The 26,044-nt window shown below is 39.8% G+C and overlaps 2 long non-coding RNA genes across 2 annotated transcripts; one reads left to right on the top strand and one right to left on the bottom strand.

Annotated features, from left to right (window-relative positions):
* Positions 1-2,819: 2,819 nt before the first annotated feature.
* On the bottom strand, positions 2,820-10,087 carry LOC111251338 (uncharacterized). Its single transcript, XR_002673709.2, has 3 exons — positions 9,883-10,087; positions 3,625-4,127; positions 2,820-3,216 (listed from the first exon to the last, which is right to left on the bottom strand). It is a non-coding gene; the product is annotated as an uncharacterized LOC111251338 (long non-coding RNA).
* Positions 10,088-13,224: 3,137 nt separating this feature from the next.
* LOC111251559 (uncharacterized) lies at positions 13,225-21,155 on the top strand. Its single transcript, XR_015329044.1, has 3 exons — positions 13,225-13,731; positions 14,870-14,991; positions 20,521-21,155. It is a non-coding gene; the product is annotated as an uncharacterized LOC111251559 (long non-coding RNA).
* The last annotated feature ends 4,889 nt before the right edge of the window (positions 21,156-26,044 follow it).

Below are 26,044 nucleotides of genomic sequence, written 5' to 3' on the forward strand. Positions count from 1 at the left end.
CGCACAACACTATATATAAAAGTAACTAAAAATTCTAATAGAGACAAAAAAAGCCTTTTAAAGAGTTAAGTATATTTAGCTTCGAAATTTTTTGTGATTTCGTTAATTACTCTCAACTATACCAAAAGTTCCTTATCATTATTGTCCCATACGAAAATCGATTCCAAACGACGTTGTTTGACTTAAAAACCTCGCTGGCAAAACTTCCTTTTTGTCGTAGTGAAAATAAGGTCTGAAATACATTCAAGTTTCAAAATTGGAACTTGAAAGAAACTAAGGTCACTTTATAAGAAAAGCAACACATCATATGTACTCGTATGCGTTAAATATTATAATAGTTTGTTTTCGTTAGACTCCCTCCTAAATGGTCCAAGGAAATACTCATACTACGATGTGTATGCTATTTTTTACCTGTCGCTTTAAATGATAATTCGTTAATCAGCCTCGATTTGTCCCAACTATAACTCTCAGTTGAAGCCATTATGTTATGTTATGTTGGCCGGTACACGACCCTTACGAGCAGGCCCGCTGCGCTGCAGTGGACACCCTTGCTTGATTACTGATGCGGTGTGGCGACCGGGGCGCCCTCTAGAAAGTTGGCGTTTCTCTTGGCATAGGTCGATCCTCAGAAGAGACCTTCAACATCCGCCATGACACTTGGGCTGCTGCATTCATTGCTCCAGTGGGTTCGTCCGCCGCCGGCGCGGTCGCCACCGCCACCATCACCACCAGCACCGCCGCTGCGCCCAGCTCATTCTAAGTGTCGATCGGTAACCCTCGCACGGACTTATGCAAATGTTCGGCACCAGTAAATAGTCTTCGTAAATTATAAATGTTGCGTAAAACTATATTGAACGTTAAACGTAATAGATAAAATTAGCAGCGTACTGCATTCGAATCGAAGTGCAAGGCGTAGAAAATGGCGGTCGGTCCATATAGCCAGGCTTGCGACTGAATGGGAAAACGGTGCTTGTTCCTACTAACTACTCGATTTCATCATTGTCATAGTCAAATGCGTATGAGATTAAATACTAGCTTGATAATTATCAGTTTATGTAGACTCTGAAATGTTTGTTAACTACGTTCTATATAACAAACAACTTGGTAATCGAACTCGTCTTTTCCATCCTATCACAGCATTACTAGCAACCTCGATTATTGATTGGCTTATATTTCAATTTTGGATGCTAGATATAGTAAATAAGATCATTTTAAAAAATCAAAAACAAAATTTACTTTTTTCAAAAACTTATTCAAGGTGCGCACACACTATGCTAACTGGTGTTCGTTAATAATTTAGTATCTTTTCTTTTTTGTTCAATCGTGTACCGTTTCAAACGAATACGAAGCAATTGCCTGTGGAATACTGGACCTAACGTAAATACAATGCGAACATTACGGGTAATATAGACAGCTCAGTTGCTACAACGCAACAGCAGCGCAAGCTAAAACCTTTAAAAAAGAAAACCCGTGTGCCTGAAAGAGATGAGCATTTATTCTTAGTACTTATCGTTTTCTGGTCTTACAAAACGGTAGATCCAAGATCGGTAATAATGTTATTGTTAGAGTGCGGCATCAATATTTTTTGTAGCAAATTTTGCGAGCGATTTCGAGCTTCTTCAAGAACGGCAAGTTTTGTTTTTATCAATTGTCTTCAACCGATGATCTCAGTTCTAGTCTTTTACGCATATGCTCATGTGCCATAGTTAAATGTCACAACCGACTAGACGTACCGGAAGCCCTTCCATTTTCTTGCACTCTAGCTGTTGACGGCAGATTCAATATAATTAAAGTTTACGCCACCAATATAGGTAGTCCGACTGCGTTCAGTTCTTTACTCTGGTGTAGTTACTATGGAATGCTTTAATAATCCTCTTACTTTCCTGGAGTTTTTTTAACCACATTGTTGTACCATCTAACTTGCTTTGATGTTCAACTTGACCTCAGATATTACTGAACCGCGGAGCCACCCGATCAGACCCCTAGGCAATTTTTGCGCTACCCTTTTGCAGTGATTCCGCGTTCCCACTAAAGACCTGAGATAAGTAGTAGATCTAATTCTCCCGCCTCGTTTTTTTGCAGTTAGTCTAATAAACTTTTAAAAACAAAGGCACTACCCCTTGTAATTTAAGAATCTTCAAGCGATCGCAAAAATCATCGGCGCCGACCGTCCCACGATAAAACTCGAGAAGACCACAAAACATCAATTTAAAGAGGTGTAATTTCCGATAAGTGCTTTTATATAAAAAAAATTCTAAATGTATCTAGTCGTTTATCTTTCTAGTGACGAAATGTTTGTACTTAACTGAGAACCAAAAATGCCAAGATGTCGGCTATCGGTTTAAAATAGCAATCATTTGAATGATTCGAAATCTCTTTGATTATCCTTAAAGGTATATGTCATTACATATCTTCATGTATACCACTCTTAGAATGCGTAAAGGCTATTAAACACTTTGGCGAATTATATACAACAGCAAATATGTATTCTCTAACTTATCGAAGTCGTATCTTGGCTTCCCCAATGCGGGTTGGCAATCTGTTGCTAGTTTGCCAGTTTTCTTTAAAGCAAAAACAGTTACTTACTAGCACTTACCACTGACCTTGTTAAAATATTTGACCTATTGGAAAGCAATCAGATCAACGTCTAGTGATAGACCTAGTGTCCTGTACGCTCATTTTAATCGATTTTTGTTTTCTTTTTTACAACTCGCTTGTCCTATGTCTTTTTCAAAGCTAGTAGTTTCATTGTAGAGTCTTTGGCGCGCTTTTAGCTTGTATTAAATAGCAGTAATATCATGATAAAGATGGCTAGAGAATTGCTCCATAATCATAGGAAAACACCGTATACAGGAAAACGCTATCTTCAAGCAGCACTGCCCCATCTCAAACCTCTCAGAGCATTATCGTCACTTAAATCAGAGCATCTGCTTTATTTGATTTCAAATGAATTTGAAAGGTGTTTGTGGCTCCGTTGCAATACTATGTGTAGTCGGCGGTGCTTATAGAGCATCGGACTAGCGTTGGTGGCAAACCGTTTTTTCCGTTGAGTTGACGCTGCCATCCTAACATTCGTTCTTCAGCGATTTTCTGGGCTCACAGAAAAGGTAACAACCATCACCGCTGCCGCTGACACCATCTCTCAAAGCTGTACAAGCTCATTCTTTTCATTGCCGAGCATTTGTCGACAACGACCGCGGAAGTAGGAAGTCGCTTCTGGTCGCGCAAGGGGGCGGTACGGAGCGTAAAGCAATGAACGAAAGCACAGAGTTAAAGCCTCAGTTGCGTAGCGTTAAGCGGCCCTAGCGTTTAATCTAACGGATAAAGGAGACAACTGGGGAACAACGTTCACACACAGTCAACTATGTTAGGTTACATTTCGTAAGAACTGAAAATTGAATTCTAGGAGAAATACAAGAGGGCATTGTATTTTTTCTGTCTTGATCAAACTATGTACGATATGTCTACGATGTTTCTCCTGGTGTTTTGTTTTTGGACGTTTTTAGACGGGAAAAAGTCAACGAGAGCGTAACACGAAAAGTCAAATACTAATCCTAAGCGCAGCTCCTCCTACTCACATAGGAAAAGTTTTTAAGCTAACAAAATAGTTTGTTTAAGCCCCACCGGACTATTCCTTTCTTGCAACAAGAGAATCTTCTGGAAGATTTTCCACTTCAGCTCACATAAAAAGAGCGCGTAATACTTTTGGTTCATTACGTTGTCGGCTTCAAAGGGGGTTTAACGGTAGAATACCATGTTGATCTTGAAAGCCAAAAGCAAAAACCTTTCGGTTCGCGTCTTCTTGTTTTATCCGGACCCCTGAAGTTTCACAGTAAGCTGCTTCTCTCGAAGCTCTCTCAGACTTAGTCGTATATGCATACAGCAGCGTCATCATCGCGGCTTCGTATCGACGTTGTCAGGTGCGGTGAACGTTTTCTTGCCAAGTATCTACACACCGTGCGAATGACTTCTTCAAGAATAAAAAAGCTTATCTCCTTTGATTATCCTTGATTTGACTGTTAATTAACCACATTGCTATATGTTTCTATAAATCAACCGAAATCATACAGATTTTTAAAGCCACGGGCTACGACTTTGTTTCTGCTGGATATACCGACCTAGACTATCTGCAAAACACAGAAAGAAACGTAGATGTTCGGTCGTTATTTATTAATTTACATCGCACTACTAATTGATCGCAGCTGGAGTTTTGTTCATAGTTGCTTGCTGAGTTCAGAAGGAAGTATAAACAAACAAAATAATTATACAAATCATAAACATTTCCATTAGGTGCCCAAATAAGCGAATATTTGAAACTGTCTGTTAAATACTGCCGTTAAGCAGTGGCTTAAAAAAAGCTCGTCCCCAGTGCAAAATGAAATGCCTACGGCGGGTCTGGAATCCGTTTACGTTACATGACCCCAACATAGCACCATCACGGGAACACTGGCGCGCGTATCTAGGTATACACCATGTGAACCACACGTCGCATAGAACAAATGAGGTTCGCTACAAGCAGCCCCGGTGGCTAGACCACTTTTGCTGTTTGATGCGTCTTAGTTGGATGAGACACTGGTCAAACATAGGTCAGGCTTACACGCGACGCTCATTGCATAACCTCTATAAAATATTCGACGAATAAGAATCTACACCACATTGTAATACCATGCCGTCTCCAATTTTGGGACCATTGTACAATTGTAAGATTGCGTAGGCTGATATTCAACGCAACGTGGAAAGCCTGGAGCTGTTTATGCACGCAAATAGTTGTATAATAAATATTCAAAGGGGGAACCATCGCTCCCATATAAGGGATATAAACGTTTTAGATAATAAGAGATATTTGTGTTGCCTAGAGGTTACGGGTATGGCGCATCAGGTAACATGGAGCTCGGTCAGCCTCATGAATTCCAAAAACATTCTCTGAACCGAACGCTATCTATGCACTATATGTTGTATACGAGGCATAGCTTTCAAAAGAAGTCATTTCAATGAGGAAGCTGCACGTGCTGCTTCAAGGGCAGCACGTGCACACGGAAAAACTCAAATGGAGTCTACAATCCCACGACCCAATGCAGTAATAATAAAAAAAAGAAGAGGATACATGATTTCGTTCTTGTTTAATGTCATTTTTTAGTGTTTCTTCCTCTCGGTTGTGCTCGGAATGATTTGGATTCAAAATCTACCCTGACACCTAGTGATGGAACATCCAGGGAACTACTGACTTGCTCTGGAGAACAACGTAGCTGGCTGAAAGCTCTCGGCGGCGGTGGATAGAAAGCAGAACAGAGGCCGGTTCGAGACCCAGACACTAACACCGTGCCATCATCGGTCACGACGATGGAACAGACTAGTAAGTTACAAAACTCATCCAGAAACACAATGTCAAGTGAGAAACTAGCCATCGCGTTAGCTCAGAAGAACAGCGCCTAAGTAGAGAGCTAACTTGCAGAACGAAACGACGCTAGGGAGACTGAAAGGGAACTACTAGAAGCAATACAGCACGATAAGCTATCGTGTTAGTCCAGCGGTTGACAAGAAATGTTAGACTGATACATGGTTATAAATACGCCACTTCGATTCAAAGGACAATCCGCAGACTTTTGTCGAAAGTAAATAAGTTCTTTTCTTTATTATCTATGTTTGTCAAAAGAATAAAAATGGTTTGGGAACATTTTCTTGTTAGGACACACTGACTGTTGTAATATCGTGGGTTTTTTTTTGAACTCAACGAAGTTCACCTAAAGAGGCACTTGGTTGCGACGTAAATCAAAATGATCTTTATGCCACTTTGATAACTCATACAAACAGAATATTAACCATACTAGGATAGTAATGAAATTCGGAATTAATTACAAGTATTTTTTTATACTTTATACGTCTCTATAAATTCATGCCTGCATCAGATCACTTGTATTAGTTACTTCATAACTTTGCTTAATAATAGTCGACATCGAACCACAGAGGCCGTTGGTAATAGCAAGGTATAGTCCCAGTATCAGATATAAGAAAACCAACTGGAAAAGTTCCAGCGTTAAACGCATATATTGTAGCAAGCGTTGTAAAGCACTAACCACAATCGACCTTTTTAGATCTTTATAAAATCTCTAAAAATGCGAATGCAGCCCTTTTTGCTTATTCCGTATCCATTTACTTTATAAATAATAAATTAATTAACGAAATGCTCTGATACCTTCGAAAAAGCAATATTTTCGAAGTCGAGCGTTCGCCTACAGGCAGCAGAATTTTTAGTCAATCGACAAAAACGGAGAACAGAAAAACTAGTTTTGACAGAATCTCAATTCTTTGACGAAAGATGTTTTGCCACAGCTGAGCAGAATAACTGAGACTGAAGAATCTACCTATTTTTACCAGTGAGGGTCCACAAAACTTTCTTGGTAAGGATTTCAATCGCGTTGGCAAGCGTCGATTTAGCAATGTTCTCATCATGGCCGCGAGGTTTCCCTATGCGGGCTTGCTCCAGTATCGTAGCTTTTCATATAAACAATGCAAGTGTCGTACAGCTTCGCTTTGCTAGCAAGTATTTTAGCTATAGAATTTTAGAAAAATTGCGAAGTTCTGCATGTTGCTAACAACAAAATCAGTTAGTTAACTAATAAGAAAGATTCCTTTGAAATTATCAGCACCATCTTCGAAAGCTGCTTTCTCTCATTAAAATGTAAGCTTCCTCATTGACATCATTCGTAACCAGTGTATGCAATGCAAATACTTGTCGGTGGTTATTTGGCGCCCACTTGTAGGCACAGCAGGTTAAGCACGTATAGTCTGCGAACGTTTAAGCTGTAAGGAACCAATCAGCCGAAGCATTTTTCCTAGTTCCCTAATATTAGACGCACTGTTCCAACGAACCTTTCTAGAAAAATTCGTTTTCTTTAAAATTAGAAAAGCCAGCGAGGAAGGGTCACCATTATTCTGCTGGTGGCTTTTTGCCTTCGCTATGGCCGTGTCGCAAATTCCTTCAGTCTGCTTCACAGATCAGTGCTTACCTTGGCGTCATTGGACGCATACGGAACACTTGGCAATACTCTTCTGCATGTTGGCTCGAAGCATTTAGTCACTTCAGCGGTGGGCGTTTCAATATGAGTTATTGCAACTATATCCTAAATTAAGCAATGGGTTAAATAAAAATTAACATTAAGACGTGGATGAGTTTCTACGGTATTCTACAGGTAGACTAATGTATTGGACTTTCCATTATTTATTCTACGGAAAAGCTAAATATTTCTAAATGCTACTTTAGCAAACAAAATTGCTAGAGATACACTCTAACTGAACGGTATCCGTAGAGAAAGGGTATTGCTGCGATACTGTTCAATGGTCACGTTTAATCCTCTGATCGTACAGGTACAGGAATAGTCCAAGGCTGCCATTTCGCCAATTGGCATACGATTCCATCTCGATTGATGTTTCTTGCTTGCATCTGCTGCGCAAATATTCAGGTCATTAAGTCATATGGCCTGAAAGACTGAGTACATCGTTTGCATGTTCAACCATTGGCTGGTATTCTTACAAGCCTGGTCAAAAATAATGAGCATTGTATCAAAGGCACTTTTGTCCCGTCAGACTTGTATGTGTATCGAGAATATCGTCACTGCGCCGCACTGATGACGTACAAGTTGCCGTAGTAATAATCAGCCCTAATTTTCATAAGGCACTTTTCTGAACACATTGTCTCAATAAATAGTCGAGGAACCCTTCTCGGCTTTTCCACGTAAGCGTGTGTGCAACACTGTAATTTACCGTTCATAACGTACCTGACTGGTACAACTGAGGGTCCTTTAATAAAGCCGAACCGATGTAAAATATTAGTCAGAATAGTCAGTCGGGCTTCCGTTTAAAGAACCGTACATTTTAGTTCCTTTGCGTATTAAATTCACATGCGCAAAACATTCGTTCCGAACTCTGACGAAGCACGATACGCGATAAAGCTCATTTGACATATACAGAGCAGACAGTTTTCAAGAGTTCCCTTGGGACATATGCTAACTACGAGACGTTTCCTAAGCGGACCAGCTTTCCCATCCCTTAGTCCCTACAGGAGACACACTGCTCTCTAAATTTGTCGAAACTCGAATTCTGCCGTTGAAAATTCAACTCAACTTAAGCCTACGTAAACCAACCCAATCGGACAAATCGCTTGCAGCGCCTTCTTTGTAATTTGCAAAGAGAGGTTTAAATAAAGAAACTGTGTTACAGCAAAATCATATGGGCGAATCTAGTGTGATACGGCACGTAAACTATTGAAAATAGGTAGCACATGCATTTTGGCTTCGACAAAGGCAGCAACACCAGTCACGGCACCTCCGATTCCGTAAAATAAAGCAGTAATTTCTAGCCGTTAGCGTTGCGGGGGAGCTTCAGATGATTTTGGTTCGAAAATGCGTGAACCAGAGTTTGCCCCCGAACTCAAAGGAGAACGAAAGGAAGAGAGACGAAATTTAGTGCCTCTTCGTACCGCACTTACTAGGTTTTTAGCCACGTTAGAAGTTGGCGCGCAAAATGAGCATGCGTCTTAAAGGAAAAGGGCAAGCACCGTATTTCTTTCTCACATTGTTTTTAGCATTAGCGATCCCAGCGGACACCGAAAAACATATGTTTTTGAAAAAACGTTTACCAGTTTACATGTTCTTAGAATTCGTCGCCATGCCCTCTCTAACAATGACCGCTTGTTGACGCGTCAGAAATGATTCCTCAACGGAACGGCGACAAGGAATAGTACGTTATGACTGCAGAAAAGGTTGCTAGAAGCGCCTTACAGAGTTCCTTTTATAGAAACCTAGTACAGTACAGCGGTGACGCAAAGGCCAGCATCCACGCTCAAGACCCCGTAACGGAAATAATTAATGTCCGTCGAAGCAACACGCTTCGACTGCTTACTGAACAAGCTCATTGTCATATGTTTTTTCGTCTGAAACGACAAAGGATATAGGTTGTGAGAATGTATATAAACAGACTAACAATTATATGGGTATGCATCTCTGTAATCGAACTAAGCCAGGTAAGTTAAATTTATGTCGCAATTTTTTTTAATGAACCGTTGGGCACCTACCAGAAGCTAAACAGTTCAGCAGTGTTATCAGTTACTACGGATATTGCTGCTATTGAAGCTAAACAGAGCACAACTATTAAAGTTACAAGACTCATTAAAAAATCGTACCCTGTTTTTATGTTATTGGATTCTGTTAAGTCGTTTAGAGCTATTTAAAAAAGCTGACTAACTTTTCAAGTACGTAGCATTAGCAAAGTGACTTCGTACATCGAATATATGGACTCATTAAATTCTTTGGGTATTACCAGAAAGTAATTAAATCAAAGACAAAGACATTGCTTGCTTTTAAATATTAACACTCTGTGACTAACTCTGTTTCGAGGCCAAAAATGCTAATGTGACTCATCGAAAATTGCTGACAGAATTGGTCGAGGAGGCTTTCATAGCAGAAACAACAGTTAATTCCTGTTTCGATCATTTTAAGAACAGCAATTGAGAGGATGAAAACCACAGACGATATGACCACACCTCGGCACTTCAAACGAAAAAACGACATGAAAGTCTTCGGCAAAAGCGCAATGAGCTCAATAAGAGATGTACGAGATATATGTCGTACGTGTAACTAGAACATTAAAACTTAAGAGAGAAAGCCAACAAATGTTCCTCATAAACCAAGTCCAAATCTAATTGGCACACAGGTAGCGTATCCTAAAGACAATCTGGTCAACAATTAGCAGTAAAAATCGTAGGCGAAACGCGAGCACGTCTGTGTTACCCACCGGTGTGTCATGCTAAGGAACTGTCTCAGACAGGAGGAAAACCGACTTTAATGGCAATGCCGAACAAGTTCGGCCGTGATCTGATGCTCATACCCGTAATGAATAGCAGGAACGTTTGCTTTTACGAGGAAGAGGTGGTTAATATTAGCAGATATCTCGAATTCCAGTAGAGCCTTAATGTGTATATGCGGCGTTAGCACACACTGCGGTCAATTAGCGCCTATGCAGGACTCTTCGCCTTCGTTATTCAGTCGCGGCTTCGAAAAAAAATCGGATCAAGCATTGGCTTCAGGCTCCACATTCTCCAAATGTATGTTGGCGTGTTTTAGAGCGCTTCTATATTTTATATATAACATCGATTCTCTCAGACAGGCCATTGATAGGCCGATTAAGTGTAATGATGCAAACAACATGCATTCACCTGTTGAGATGCTCTTAGACTTAAAGAACGTGCGTCTCACGGGACCGAAACACTGTTTTTCCATCCTGAATAGTGTAAAGGTTATTTAAGTTTTTGAACCCGCTCTAAATAGCTCTAGATAACTTAGTGTAATTGGTCTGATTGTTCTCCAATACAAGACTGAGCATCTTTACGCATGGTAAATGTTGCATGCTTGCAAAGTCTTACAATTCAGGCCCAATGTTTATCAAAGGCATGCCAGATTAAAAATAAAATTTTGATAATTTCTAGGTATTTTGATTTGTTAAAAAGTTGGCCGCCCTTCAATATTTCGTTAGCCAGAATTGTGCAAAGCCCAATTAAGTTCTGTGCAGTATAGCCATGATACAACTTACTTAACACAATACAATAACATTTTTATTTGTAGTTAATAACGAATTGTGTAAGAAAACGAAATATATTCGCTGAGAATAATACATTTTTATGTCCCTGCGACTTGCTTACTACGTTTAAGAACTCCTGATGTAGTCCAGACACACTTCGTTTCGTACCGGGATCCAACCGTATGAGATAGGTCTCGAAAACTTTTATTTAGCCTTAATATCGATGTTCATAATAGAACAAGTAGAAATGTAGTTGGCGCTTGCACAAGTTATATTTGGGTATGACTAGGAATTAGTCTAGTGAATTTATATTAGTTGTCATCTTATTTTTTATTATTATACTTATATTATTATTCTTAAACATTTTAATATTGCCAGCCTCGTAAAATTCGCTCATTGGCTTGAGATAAACAAGTTTTCACTATGCGAAAGCTTGTATGAGAGCTCGTCAGGCACTTCAGCGAGTTTCTTTAAATAGGGGCGCCATATATTCAAGGAATACGTATATTTGAACATTGCAATCATAGAGCGTTATATAGGAATCCCTTTCTCTGACGATGATGCAACAGAAAGTTGTAATCTGAAAAATTTGCTATTTAACAACTCCAGTAACATGTAAATCAAAGTGTGGACAGATGTGTATAGGAATTCTCAAGTCCCAAATAAACTCGGCTATATGGACAATGTCAGTTTAAAAGCGTACCTAAAATCTATCATATTTACCAGAAGATCAACTGCTAATCTTGGCACCAATTCCCTAAGCGGGTCAACTGAAAGCTGGAAGTAGCACATAGTTCCAGGTCATCGGTGTACAGCTCATAAATACCGCTTTTAGAAACAACATAAATTATAAGATCATGTATGAGTAGACAAAACAGAATTGGGCCTACGCAAAATTCTTTCGGTACTCGCTAGAGACAATGACCTATCGACCTTAGCTGCTAAGCAGCTGTCCAACCGACAAGGCCGAACCAAGCGACAGTCGATTATCAATTGCAAGATTATCTAGTTTCGATTCCAGACAACCAGTAATCGTGGGTGGGAAGCTCTATCGGACGCATTTGGCAAATCTAAATCTGCACTAGTGAAAATAGGCTCGTACTTAGCGTACATATATAGTACCTTAAATTATATACTAAATGCTTTTAAGCGGATATGCTCCTATTGAAGCCGTGTTGTTCATCTAGCAGCTTTTTTGGGACGAGGTACGAATTAAAAGCTTCTCAACGGTGACATTGTAAGTTCTGGCCCTATAATTATAAACATAGGTTAAACATTCTCTTTGTGTTCAGCTAATGGGCTAATAAAGTTACGGTACAGCAACAAAAAATAACGCAGGAGGTCTTCACCAAAGTTAAGGGTAAGCTGTAGTAAGCGAAGTACCACTAGAGATGAGGCTACAGTCAAGCGAAAATGATCTCAATTAATCTTTAATAGATCTAGCCATTTCCTAAATTGATGATCAATTAATTAGTATACTACTTCGCTCAAGGTCAGAATCTGTATGGGTGAAAATAGATGTTCGCAGAGAAGCTTCTATTTCTTTAATATAATCAGATATGGGCAGCCTATTGACCCGAAAAGCAACAATATCTATGATATGACGAATTTCCTTTCTGCAAATCAAAATAAGATCTTAGTTTTAAAACGAAGAGGACAGACTCCTTCAAAATTATGAATCTCATGGACGTTTTGTTCAGGTTGGCCTGTCGAGATCGTTGTCTAGTAACCTGTTTTTGGGTTGCCATAAAAATGTTGGTAAGTATCGCAGCTGCCACCGATCCAACTTGTGCTGGAACATTCTTTGGTCCGGTAAAATGCGATAGTACTCGGGACACTTCAAGACACAATTAGAACATGTGTGTTTTTCTATGTATGTTACAGGACGCATCCTTACCGATACTAAACTATAACCGCATCTTGAGGAAATTATTCGTTGTAGAATTTAACATGTCATTGTGTGATTGCGCATAATCACATGTTCTTCGGACCGACTCTGTGAGACTGGCCAGCTGAAACGCCACCTGGAAACATCAGCCTTACAACCAGCACTTCAGATAAGTGCTTCTGTAGCATTTGAATGAATCATCGAGTTCCGCTTCTAGAAGTACGCATCAGTCAATCGCCTTATTTTACGAGTATGTGTCAGATAGACGCAGATATAAAACAGAAGTCTAGTTCTCTCTTATTCAATTCATTCGCGATTCAGATCGATTTCGATTTGTCAGTATGAGCAAGACAAATACAACAATTAAAAATCAAATGTTCTTCCGATATTTTCTAGGGAAGATCGTACTTTTGTATGTGTTGTCTTGTTCGAACTGCGCATGCGTAGAACTATCGCAAAGAACTCTCGATATGAAGGCTCGTCTTAAACAGAAGCAATTTGCAGTTCGAATAGGTACTTTCTAATGGCAAACCGGCTCGCGCGTACCGTGCTTGGGACGCGGAGTGTGCCGCGTCACTTTGACGTTGTCCGTGCAGACTCATTCCACAAACTCCGGACATCGAAATCCATACATCGGTGTTAAGATCAGTTCCGTAACAACCCGAATGCTTTAACTTCTCTTTCAACGCATAAAATAAGGCGATTCTTTGAAAGTTTACTACGTCTCTAGAAGAAATATGCATCAGTACTAAGATGGCAGCTTTTCAAAAAGTGGCTTGACAGATGCCACTTTCCTCACAAGTACTTATCCAGTTTGGCAAGCCTTTATCGCTGTTCGACGAAAATAATACTAGTAAAAACTTGAACATCTACTTCAAATCAAAATCCGCAAGCGTAGCGTCGTTTATGAAACCACACAAATGACCTGCCTCGACATAAAGTGCCAGAAATCATATACGTTCGTGAACTACTTCAAACACGATCAACCACTGAAATTGCCTGTATATGCTCCTCAAGAGCACGCTGTACTGTTGTTATTCCTGATACATGGCTATGCACTTAACATACATGCACGTGCACTTACACAGGTTGCGTTTTTACTCTCGGAAACTCAGTTGAGATCTGTTACTCTGGTGAAAACAAAATCGACATTTAGGTTGGCGGAAGGCCAAGACAAGCAAACCGTTTGCGAAAGCGCGACTTCTAGTAAAATCGTCTGACGAGATTTCGAACGCTGTTGTCCGCCTGCGGAATTAAAAATCGAGTCAAAGGTCAGTAAGCCTAACGGCCATTGAACCTACTAACCTAAGCAGAAACTACTAACTACTTCGGAGAATAGCATTACGCACGCCTCTGCCATGGCTAGACACCGCCAAAAACATATGCTTCGAAACAGGACTTAAACAGAAATTTAGTCGCAGTGGTAATAAGCGAACACCGCCCTGAGAGTCTGCGCCGATCCCTTAGACTTTTTACGTTGTCTTACCATCACGAAATCAAGAACGTCCCCGGATCCTTCCGGTGATCTATCGGACTTCTACAAACGTTTGTATTTAACGCTTACGCTCCTGCCTTCATTGTCTTACATTTCAGGCAAGCGAAAAGAGATCTAGAGAGTATATAGGGGCAAACCAAATCCATCTAGTCGTATGAGTCGGTACAAAACATTAAGTCCGACATAGATATATGACTCGCTTGGATATCACGGGGCGGAAATGTAGCACTCAATTTTGCCTAGTATGCACCAGATGCTAGTATTGTTAAATAATTTGAGACCTTGTCTCAAAGACTGAACATAAAACGAATTTCTTAAAAGACGTTTAGGCTTAATGAACGGGAGAAAAACCAGTTCACTACCAGAACATCAGTCAAAGATTTTGGGAAACAGTTGAAAACTGCTTAGAGTTCAACTTCAGTAGTTCATAAAGTTTGATTCAGTGATTTTTTTACTAAAGAATAAAGCTGAAAGTGCTTTTGTCTTCCTTTGTTAATCCGCTGCTGCAGAGAAGTTAGTTTCGATCACTGTCAACGCTGCGCACGAAAACTAGAAACGCAGGTCATTGCGTATTTTTCTCATAGCCCGAGGAGCTTATTTTTTTTGCAGATGTCTACCTTCGTACGAAGTCGCTGTGATCATGTTGTTCTATACTAACACCAAATGACACTAATAATGCTTCGCGCTTTTTAGCCCAGTTCCCTATTAAGGTTTTAAAGTGGCTTAGTCGACGAGTGATCTGCTTCGCGATTACAAAGTTTTAGCCATGATGTTTTTTCCACGAATTAATGTAGCAGTAAATGGTAATTTTCACTTTTTTATGACCTATGCTGACTGTCATTTTTAGGCAGCTCAAACACAGCTCCAGTAGACTATTTAAGAGCTATAATAGGATATGACGTTTTTTTTTTCAGAATTCACCATGTGCTTTCCGTAGAAGTCAGCTTCGGAAATAAACCTGCTGTGCGAAGGAAGACGCAGGGCCTACAATTCTGCTCAGCAAGCGTAGTTCTCCCGTTATTACCAGTGAAATCTAGTAGGTTCTCTCCTATGTCAACTAACATGATATATGCGCGATGCCATGTCCACACACGCGCCAGTTTAATTACGTTAAATGCTAATGACGACACGATAACCTTAAATTGTTTCTATTCGAAGCAAAACAACGAATTCAATATGTCGACGCTAAAGGGTAGGCTCGTTTGATGTAGCTTAATAACGCAATTTATTTTGTATATCCACTGCTATACTCCTTCGAAACCGACCATTACCCTAGCTAGCACATATCTGCATGATTTGTTCTAGTCGACTCTAACTAACAGAAATCAGTAATACTTATTTGACGTATAATATTTCCTGCAGTAGTGACGGACCCTTTCCTAGATGACTAAATAAAACGTATCTCATTGAAACGACGTTACTCCAAGTTACATGAAACCGTGCTAGATATTAGGGTCGGTTACCCTCACGGTCACCGGGCTGCGATACGCATCGGCAGTGAGGGCCGAAAATGAGCCAGAGTAAACTAGCCATCAGTATTACATGAGTAGCTAAGAAGCGTGGTCTTGTATAACGATAGCAGAAGCAGCCGAGGCATAGGCTAGACAAACGCATGACGAATCTAGGCACGAGGCTGGCTGTCCGGAGGCGTAACGGCCGGGCGGGGGGAGTGGAGGGGGCGGTAGTGGAGTATAAGAGTTCGGGGGAGGGCAGCGAGAGCTCGTAGGGCCGTGGTTGTGGAGCATACTGGATTGGTTAGTCCTAAAAGTAGCGTATGTGGGATTTCTTTAGAAACGCTGCCCTTTCGCCCCCGCTAGTCTGATTAGGCAGGCAGCCACCGCGGCTGTGATCCCTCTGGTGCTGCAGGACCATCCACCGCTTCCGTCGATGGTTCCCCACAAATATATATATATATATACAGATGAGGTGGGGGTCTGGTCATCTAGCCGAGGCCGTATAGTTGGGGAAAGTGCTTGTCGGTGGCTCTGTCCATCGGCCGCCAAGTCTGAGATTGTCGTAACATTGCTTTCGCCCCAGGGAGGCAGAACGTAGTAGTAGCAATAGAAGGAACAGCGGCAGCAGCGGCAGACCTTCGATCGATACGACAAGGCGGCAGCGCTAGTAACGGCAGTAGCGGTACCCCATAGCACCCTATCTCTGTGCAGAGGAAGTACAGCGTCATCCGTTCTTTTACAATGGGCGCAGAGTGGTGCAGAGGTTCTGCACCGTTCTTCGCAGACGCCACCCGACTACACATAAGCATACACACTTGTTAACCCACGTACCGCGGCAGTATAACGTAACGAATCCTGGACGAGAGAAGGTAGTTAGCAGCAGATCGCAGGCAACACAGAAAAATGCTAACCTGACGAAAGCTACGTTACAAATAGACTTTTCCGAATTGACGACAGATGTGCCTACGTGAGTTAATGAAGGGGAAAAACAATTTTCTATTACTATTATTGTTTCTTACTATCATTACTTTGTTGCCTCCATGAGTTAGCTGTAAGTTAGCTACTAGCTATTAAATTCTAGAAAGCGGATATATGAAATATTCAGTACGTCAATTTTCATATTCAATGCTGTTGTAGTATATATAGCTGTTAAAAACAAATTAGTAGAATTACTTGTGAACTAGTTGGGTAGAATTAATTTTTTTAATTTATTTGAAATGCTTTTATTTTTTACAGCATTCTGGCGACTTCTGTATAGCCATATACCTACCATTTGCGTTCTCATATTTAATATCTCCATTTATGATTTCTCGAAGTAAGTAGATAGTGGGCTGTGCCTGCTCACTGGTTGCCGTTTTAAACAACCCTTGAACATAAAATGCCCCGTAATCACACGGATTTAAAACGGGATAATAAGCGAGTTGAAGCCAAGGCTAAGTAATCTTTCCAACCCAGAAACGTACTGGGATATGGCGATGAGGCTTTGCGTAACCAGACTGCGTGTTTTCCATGAGTGTCTTTGAGAACTTCAGATAACGGGCTGCAGTCATTGGTCCATCTTGAACAATCTCATAGTAGCAGATTTCTCTGATGTCCGTTGCAAGATTACCATTTTACGTCCGAACCCACTGCCACTGAGCTCGACTTTTCTCCAGGGCGACGCCATTATATCGTCTGGTGTCTGGTTGCTCTCCCTCTCTGGTTGGCGGAAAAGATAGAATCATGCTTTGTTTATAGCGGCCGTATACTTCAGGCGAATGCTTGTTGACTAAAATTCCGAGAACTGCACATGAAATAAACACAGCCCACATTACCAATAGGCCTGTGGCCTTTTTTTTCTTTTTTTACCCAGCTTCTACATTTTCAGTATTAAAATTATAGCTTTGTAACATATTAGACATGAAATGCCAGTTTTGGTCAGCTTAAAAGCTCTGCTTTCATGAGAAACCTCCTCGGTTTGTGGCGATGCGTTCTTACCCTTAGAATTTCGACACTTGGTCAGCATTTCGCTGATCTTCAATACGAATCTCTATATTGAAAATGTAAAATGTAAGCATTTGCTTCAAGAAGCAAAAACTTGGCTATTGAGTGTTGATTTTCAAGGCTTAAAAATGTTTCTCATTTTCGCTATAATAAATTCAACCGCTCATCGCTTAAAGAAAACCAATTTAGTCTATCAAATTCGCATGCAACAGCCCAATACATTTACTGAAAAGCATATGAAAGTTTATAGCCATCAAGTCAACGTATTAAGATTTATTTCGGGGCTTGTTCAAATACCTATGAATAAGAAAGGGTACCTACTAAATGCAGGATGGAAGGCTGATAGCTGGAAAATCTCGGTAAGTGATAAATCAACATCAATAATAATACATTGCTAAGTATATACGAAGCGGTAGATTTGTCTCGACCATTTCCATATTTTAGATGTACACAATTCGGTTGAGTTTGAGTACTACTCGAATCGATATAAGGCATTTGTTTCCTTTTGACCTTCCACACATGGAATGGATTATAAACAACTACATCTATTTATAAATGAGCCAATTTTGTCTACCATAAATACCCTGTTGTTGTTTCTTGCAAGCATATTTCGCAACGAATCCATAAAATTAGCTCAAAGGAGCTAACAAATATAGCTAGGGGGGGGGATTGTGAGACTAAGTTGACTTAACGTTAAATATTGACAAAATAAATTTTATCAAATAGTTTTTTGTACAGGAAGACCACTTTGGTGGTCAATATGGAATTAGTTCCAATAAAAGCTGCATTATTCTGTCACAGATAAGGACGAATCAATTGTATAAATGTAAGTACATTCAGTACAAAGTAATTTGCATAAGAGTTGTACTCTACTGAGCGTACGCCATTATCAAAAATATCGTCATAACAACATGAGATTAGTTATGAAGTACGCCGTGATTTCGAGTAATATCTAGATTGGGACGCATACACCACTTTTGTTCATAAATAAATATGTGCTTATGTTTGTACACCCTTTTACAGTAGTAACTTTGGCAACAAGAGGCCTTCGCATTTAATCTATTGCCGATTGCTGATTACGATGCACTGCAAACAAACGAGCAAAAAATATTATATAAAGATAACTCATAATATAGGGGCATCATTAATTATCCTAGTTTCTGAAGTAGACTCCCCAGCAAACATCAAGGTAAGACCATCATTATCTACCTAATGCTAGCCATTTATGCCCTACACGTTGAGCTGCTTTTGAAAGATGCGGTACATCTACAATTAGATGTTCTAATGTATTCCGAGTAAAGATAAACATTATTTATCGCCGTCCTGTCAGTTTGTCAAACCACTCTAGCTACAAGAAAACACGTTCACTTTTTATCACAGCTCGTGATCCGTCGTAAGATATCTCCTTTTAAGCAGATACCCAGTTCACTCGCGGTGGGTTCTGAAGCCAAGACTGAACTAGTGCAACGAGCGGTCAGTGAAATTGCAGTTGGGAAACGTGACGCGCTGCTTTGGACGAACTTCAACCCTACTAAGTTTATGTTAATCTAAAGCAGTATTGTAGGATCAAGGATGGGTGAAAAGCCTATTGAGCCATGTACGTACCCAATAAAAATATTCGAATCTATAACCCTTCCTCTATTATTCTATAAAAGGACTATACTGTTTGTTTTTTTGTTTCAGTTCTAACAAAGGTTGACAGAAATTCAAGGTCGGGTTTGAATAAGGCTTAAGCTGCAACGAAGCATATGCATGTGTTCAATATATAATGCTTATTGAAGCAAGTTTTCACTAGGGAACATTCTGCAGATGGCCGCACAATGCGAATGCTGTGTTCTGATGACTGCATGGATTATATGGCAGTCGCCTTATAACTAGAAGAATGAATAACTTGGAAACACTCAGAACTTACTACAACGAGTTCCATGAAACGTATAGCTGAAAATGCTTTAAACAAGCTCGGATGTTTCTAGGCCATCTTGTTCTGCGAAGTTGAACGGCGATACTTGATCAATGGTTCAGACTCAGGGGAAACTAACTAGGTGTGACGAATTCAAATGTTCGCAGCAACTAGGCTGAATAACTTCTATCTAGTTATGCTTACATATATAACACATATAGGAAATACCCGTTTGCTTTTCTTTTTTGCATATGAAGTCGGCAATGTTCTAGTCAGAACGAATACTGTGCATATAGTGTAATGTAATTACTTAGAGACGTTGATTAGTCACAATAAAAAGGAGCAGGCTACAAAACCACGTACTTGAGTGCAGCTAATAACAACATAAGCACGACGATACTTCGCCATTTTTTTTTCGTCTAAGTGCTATCTAAGCTTCATGCATGTCGACTACTAGATTAGCGTAAACGTTAGGTCGATAAAACCTCAAAGCATCTTCGCCGTTTCTCTTCTTCTTTCGCTACGGCACTTTATAACGCATTCTTGTTGAAGCAAATACTTTGTCCCCAAATAAAAAGTAGTAAATAACAGTAGCGACATTTCTAACGAGAAGCACGAAACAGCAAGCCCAACCCAAATTCAGAGATCTTTGTGTAGAAGACTGCCGGCGATTTTACAAAGTGGTAGTTGAAACGCAATAGAAAAATATGGCCAGGCTAGTGAGCGCCAGAGAAGGATGTTATCGTAGTTCGTAGTAACCGCAAAGGTGTGTAAACATCGGTCGCAGTTACGTAAAGATAGGGACAGCTCGTCATCAACTCTTCGATGCGTCTACTTCGTATATATACGACTTCGTCCTATTGTGGAACATTTCCTTCAGTACATCAGCTTGATACTTCGTTTAAATTATGACCATATTATAAACAACATTAGTGTACATACTGCTGTGTTTTAATATTGTATTTTACATTTGCTGTGAACCCTATTTCAATTTCGGGAGCAAATGAAAAAAATGTAGACCGCAAAATTCGTATCTCGCAACAGTTTCAGGCCGGAATAGGCAGGCAATGCTTCTTTCGGTTGAATTCACTTCTCATCGATGGTGCAGTATTACTAATGAATACGAGTACATCGCTAGTAGATACGGTAATACGAGTAGTTATAAGACACCATTGAGCCGAACTTTGTTCTACACCAGTGCGTTAATAGTACATACGCTTCGTTTCAGGTGACTTTACATCTACTGTAAGTTACACGACGTTGGAAAAGGTATCTATCTCTGATCAGCGTCCCGATTAACTGAGAGCAACAAGTAATCCAAGTGTCCGCCAGGATCAAACGATGTCCTGATCTACAGCCAGCTATGCTAATCTGTGTTCCTGTCTTTATATGAAGTGTCTGTACACACAAGCAAACCGCGGGATATTTGATAGGTTTGAACTATTTCTATATCATGAGGGCTCTATATATCAGATGTGTTTGTCCATAAGGCACAAAAGGCGAAGTCCTGCATGCGCTATAAAGCAGAAGCTACACTGTAGTAGTTGGATGTTGTGCTTTAGACATTGACTCATATCGGGCTCGGCCGAATAGTTCTATTTACAAACAAGCTAAAAGATGGCGTAAATATATTGCGAGAAGTGGCCGTTCTCTTTCTCGGAGAAGCGATTTTCTTATGTTCAGCAAGCTAACAGAAAACACTCAATCAACAGATGCCACAAGTTGTTCCTTTGTGTAAATGAAACTCAACTTACAGAGGAGGGCGACATTTTTGTCATGTTTAAGTTCAGCAATACGTTCTGTACACCGAATGCTATCAGACCAAGGCTATACATTAATGGAGAACGTCCCAGAGACGTATTTACTTGCATGACAAAAAAAAAAAAAAAAAACTAATATTTAAATAAAAATGTTTTTACTGCGAGTGTGATCACTCCGACCTGAGCACTTTTTCATTGTACAAAAATGAGCACAGTGCGTTAACGAGTATGACCGGTTTGTTGAATGATCATCGCAAATGTGAGTAAGCAGTTCGTACAAGAGCGGCTGCTTTTGACCAGCGAGAGACAGATCACAGTAGCTGATGTTACACATCTATGACATGTGTCAAAGTTGCTACTGCTGAGTACTGATTTCATTGCTGTCTAAATAAGCTAGATATAATAAGAAATAATGAAAAAGAACAGAAAAACGTGAGTGAACTAGCTCGTCTAATCTTTTTTGTAACTATTAGTTGTTCTGCCAATCTGTACAGCACGGCTGTATGAAAACGGCGGGATGATGCAACGTAAAGGTACAAACCCCCGCTGTTTTTTCAATTATTTTCACAGTTTTTAGTGTATATATATATATATATATATATATATATATATATGTATATATATATACATACATACAAGTAGACCAGGGGATTTTTGTAGTCCTGACAGCCTTAGCTTATGCCTGATTAGCACAGGTTCTGATTTGCAGAATCGTTATTGGCTAGGAGATCGTGTTGTTGGAAACCATTTGCAGTGTATGTATGAAGGGTGTCACGTACAAGAAGCTTGCTCAAGGTGCCATTGTCATACAAAAAAAACTGGACTCGAATGTAGCGATCACGAAATACGAGAAGAACGTAATGAGAGTTACTGTTTCCCATTATTTTGTTTTAACATTGACAATAAGGTTTTATTTAATGTTACTTCATAGCCATCGCTACGCAAATCAGTTGTAGGTCAAAGCGTTTCGAATTCGCCATTTGAAGTGAGCGTCAGACGCCAATCGCCATTCTGCTCCCGCCTCATTCTGAATTCACGAAAATTTCAACGGTGTAAGTTTGTTGTTTGTACGTCTATGAGGCATTGCAGACGAAGTAGATATTCGAAACATGTCCAAACATGCAACACAGATATTGTCTTTCGATAGCGGTATAGGTCCTCTTACTACACGTGATATCATATTCACTTAAACCAATTATTAACAAATATATCATACCCGTATCGAAATGTAATAAAGAAAGCATCGTGATCAGTTCTCCCTCCTGCCAGTGATCGGTATCCAGTGATTCAAACACTGCGAAAATCTATTCAATAACGCCGCCAGTAGGGTTGCATGCGGGAAACTTTAGGTAAGTACTGCAATGAAGCTGGACGTGCGATCTACCATAAGGTGGAAGGAACGACATAGCTTGGCCCGAAGCATTAGACTGACTGAGGCGAGCGTTTTTTCTCTTCTATTCTACTATCGTTACCGTAAAGCGACAAGCACGGTCTAATGATAGACCACCGCTTTGGTTGTCTAACCCTGACAGTAAAGAAGCCGATCAACGGTCCTCGAACGACAATTGACTTGGTAACAAAGCTACCGTCTGTAAGTTTTATCAAGATGCGCTCATTTGCAAACTTATCAGGGTTAAGTTTAAGAAAGAACTGAGTGAATCGCTTTCCTTGCTGAACTAACAGCTGGGTACGAAGTCTGGACAAATAATTATCAGACATAAAAGAGGATACTGAGTAGCTGTTGTACGGTAAAGTAACATCAGTTGTTCAAGACATTATTAGAGCCCACCGTCTCATTATCGTGGCTACCCAGCGCATAAACAAGGCATTCCATCCTCAATCTCATTGTGTCCAGAGAATAAATGTAACCTTTAAGATATTAATGCTCTTCGTGTAAGATACAACTAAGCTTGCCTGATGTATTTGTTAGGCTGTGTGTGTGCACGGGTCAAGCCTTGTTTGGTCCAACGGACATGGGCTACATTACCAGCCCAACCGTATGGCTATTTATCATTCTGTTGCATTACCCAGGTTATCCCGTTCTTATTATCCTGGTCGTCTCGTCACAGTTTTCTCAATGTAATTCTCTCATCACGAAATTTAAGTAAATTCTAAAACTGTATTGCTTAGGGTAAACCTCAAAATTGCTATGTGATCTTATTTGTCTACATTGATTCTAGAATTTATTAATTTAAATATTCCATTTCAGTATTTCAGTCATCTGCAGCAAACGTGTCACTGATCTATGTCAATTTTTCCGCGTATTGCTATTCAGTTATCACACCGCTGTGTCGTTACTCCTTTGCCGTTATTCCCTTTTACTAATACAGAATCTTCGACCTCAACTTGGGAGAGTCCATATAATAATCAGACCGTTCAAGAAACCAACACAAATAGGAACTGTGGAAACATCTATATTTTTCAGTAGTTTTTCGCAGATTTCCATACGAAAAAAAAAAACACCATATTCTGCTTTACGAAAGAAATTCGAAATCGTATATTTTCCCGTTGACTCAATTTTAGCACATTATAGATACGTACTTTATTGTATGTGTAGTTGGTGTGTTAGCCAACCTGCAAAACAAAAACTCTAACATTTTGATTTCTGTCTGGTTATACGTTCAATGGTTAACGCGCTTACAGCCCATTACATAACAATAGCCGGTCTGTTTGATAATAGAAGCGTAATGTAGAGTTTACTAGATGACGCCCTAAAAAATATTGTCGGCCTATGAATCACGTGACCTTTTGCCAAGGTGTTTAAAAGTATTTGTTTGCCGTAACAGTTGGGTTTTAGGTTAGGGATCAAATACAGTTCTATCCAAAAAGAGTAAACTATATTTAACTGCGAATCGTTCCCCTCAATATCCAACTACCTAGCCTAACATACGTATTCGTCTACGATTCCCCGCTTAGTTCCCTGATACTTGGTTTCTATCCGTAACTTTGAGAATTGTGATGGCAGAAAGGCAGATGAGACTACGATGCGATCAACTGGAGAGGTTACCCTATGGGACCCGTATTGAATATATACATAGATATATACGTAGTATTTCCTTAAAAATTAATTTTAGAATATATATTCTTCTAATTATGTCTTGTAGTATGTCTGACTAAACTGGACAGTTTATAGACATAACATCTGAGAAGTGTCATACCGGATAACAAATTCAAACAGAAAATATTAATGTTGCAATAACGAACAATCAGTCTTAGGTGCAGAGAAGCATGCACGCCACATTTATTGTAGAACTTCGTCAATTTTCTTAAACAGCTGTGACCTTCTTACCACCTCTGTGAAGACAGAGACCTAAGTTTACCCGGGACCCGGTTGACGAGTCTTCGGTAAATCTCTATCTCTGATAAGAATCATATATGCGATTTGATGCATACCACTTCAACATATACACGATCGGTTTGACATAGAATTTTTACTCTTAGGCCTTTCAGGACATATTCATCATATACTACATACCTTGTCGATTTTTATATGAACTGGATAGTATTCTTAAACGAGGCCAATCTTTATAGGTACTATAGCTAGAACACATATGGTTTTCTTTGTCAACTCGCTGTTAAGCCATTCTTATAATGAAACTATCACTTGTCTATTGAACGCAATTACCGTGTAGCGTATGTTTAAAGTGCCTTCTTATGTTTGGGCTTTACGCTAACAGTTTAGAGTTCTATGTTCAAAGCTACGTTATGCATCGTATATTAAAGTGTGTTAAAAATAAAAATCTATAATAGTAATCCTAGTTAATTGTGCAGAAAAACAATTGGTTAGTTGAGAACAATTGTGACTTGATTTATATAGAACGATCTCAAGCTCGAGACCCATTAGTGACAGATCCCTTTAATTTAAAGATTCTTGTGTGCGATGCAAACGTTTTTAAAAGAAATATAAATCTAATAGTAGCACTATTCTTCTGTGCTATGTATATACCGGCTGTAGATTATTGTTTCAAATAAATGATATAGGCCTATCTTAAGGAAGTACCACGGCTAAGATTCGTGTAAATTTTGCCGACGGGTATGCGTTCGTGAAACGATAGGATTCATGGAAGCCATTCACACCTATTTCAGCCAGGCAAATAGCCATCCAAGGCATTGCGTCAAAGCACCGTTTTCGAATTCGAAGTCAGGAGATCGCTAAGGAGGACCACAAAGAACAAAGCATGATCACGATTCCTCCGACAAAAATACACTGCACTTCAATGCGCTTCTGTCATTCCAACATCGATCCTATCAACGTAACCAACTCTGTCACGAGCGATCATCTCTGTAGCAATTAACCCACGCAACCTTGGTGTGCAATCACAGTTTCGCGCTTAAAAATATCATATGCTGTACTTCGATCTCCGCATGTGTCATCTATACGGGAATCGTGAAAACTAGTAACTATGGTAATTTGTTGGTGCTGTTGCTACTTGCACGAAGGATATGCAGACGGAAACAGACGGAACTAGGCTTTCATCAATGGTAAAGGAACAAATATTTTCCGCAAAATATCGCCTACTATGATACTTGGAGAGATACATAGAGCAGTTGATTGACTGGTTCAATAACATCGAATAGAGATATCTTTGCAACTTTGTAAGTTTTGCCCTTAGTCAGGTTGTCTCCAATCGAAATACTCGTCGGGAATTAACCTAAGATGACAGAATCGCCATCAATAATTTCCAGAGGTAACTATTCAACAGATCAGTGAGTATTCACCTTACATCCTAGAGAAAATCTTCAGGTCCGACTAACACTATAAATACATTATCATATAAAGTCTAAAGGACCATTGTACGATAATGCATTTCGAAAAATGTTGTAACAGGATCAGGGGCAGGTTCCTCGCATGGGCGCACGGTCAAGATATGCTGCATCTGTTAGGTGTATAGAGTACTTCGTGATGGTAAAGCAACGAAGTCTTGCCGTCTATTAAGGAAAGGATGGGTGATGCATTGAACTTTGAATGCTGCAACTATTGTTCTGAAACCA

This window comes from Varroa destructor, unplaced genomic scaffold (assembly GCF_002443255.2).
Source record: "Varroa destructor unplaced genomic scaffold, Vdes_3.0 BEIS01000005.1, whole genome shotgun sequence".
Taxonomy (NCBI): domain Eukaryota; kingdom Metazoa; phylum Arthropoda; class Arachnida; order Mesostigmata; family Varroidae; genus Varroa; species Varroa destructor.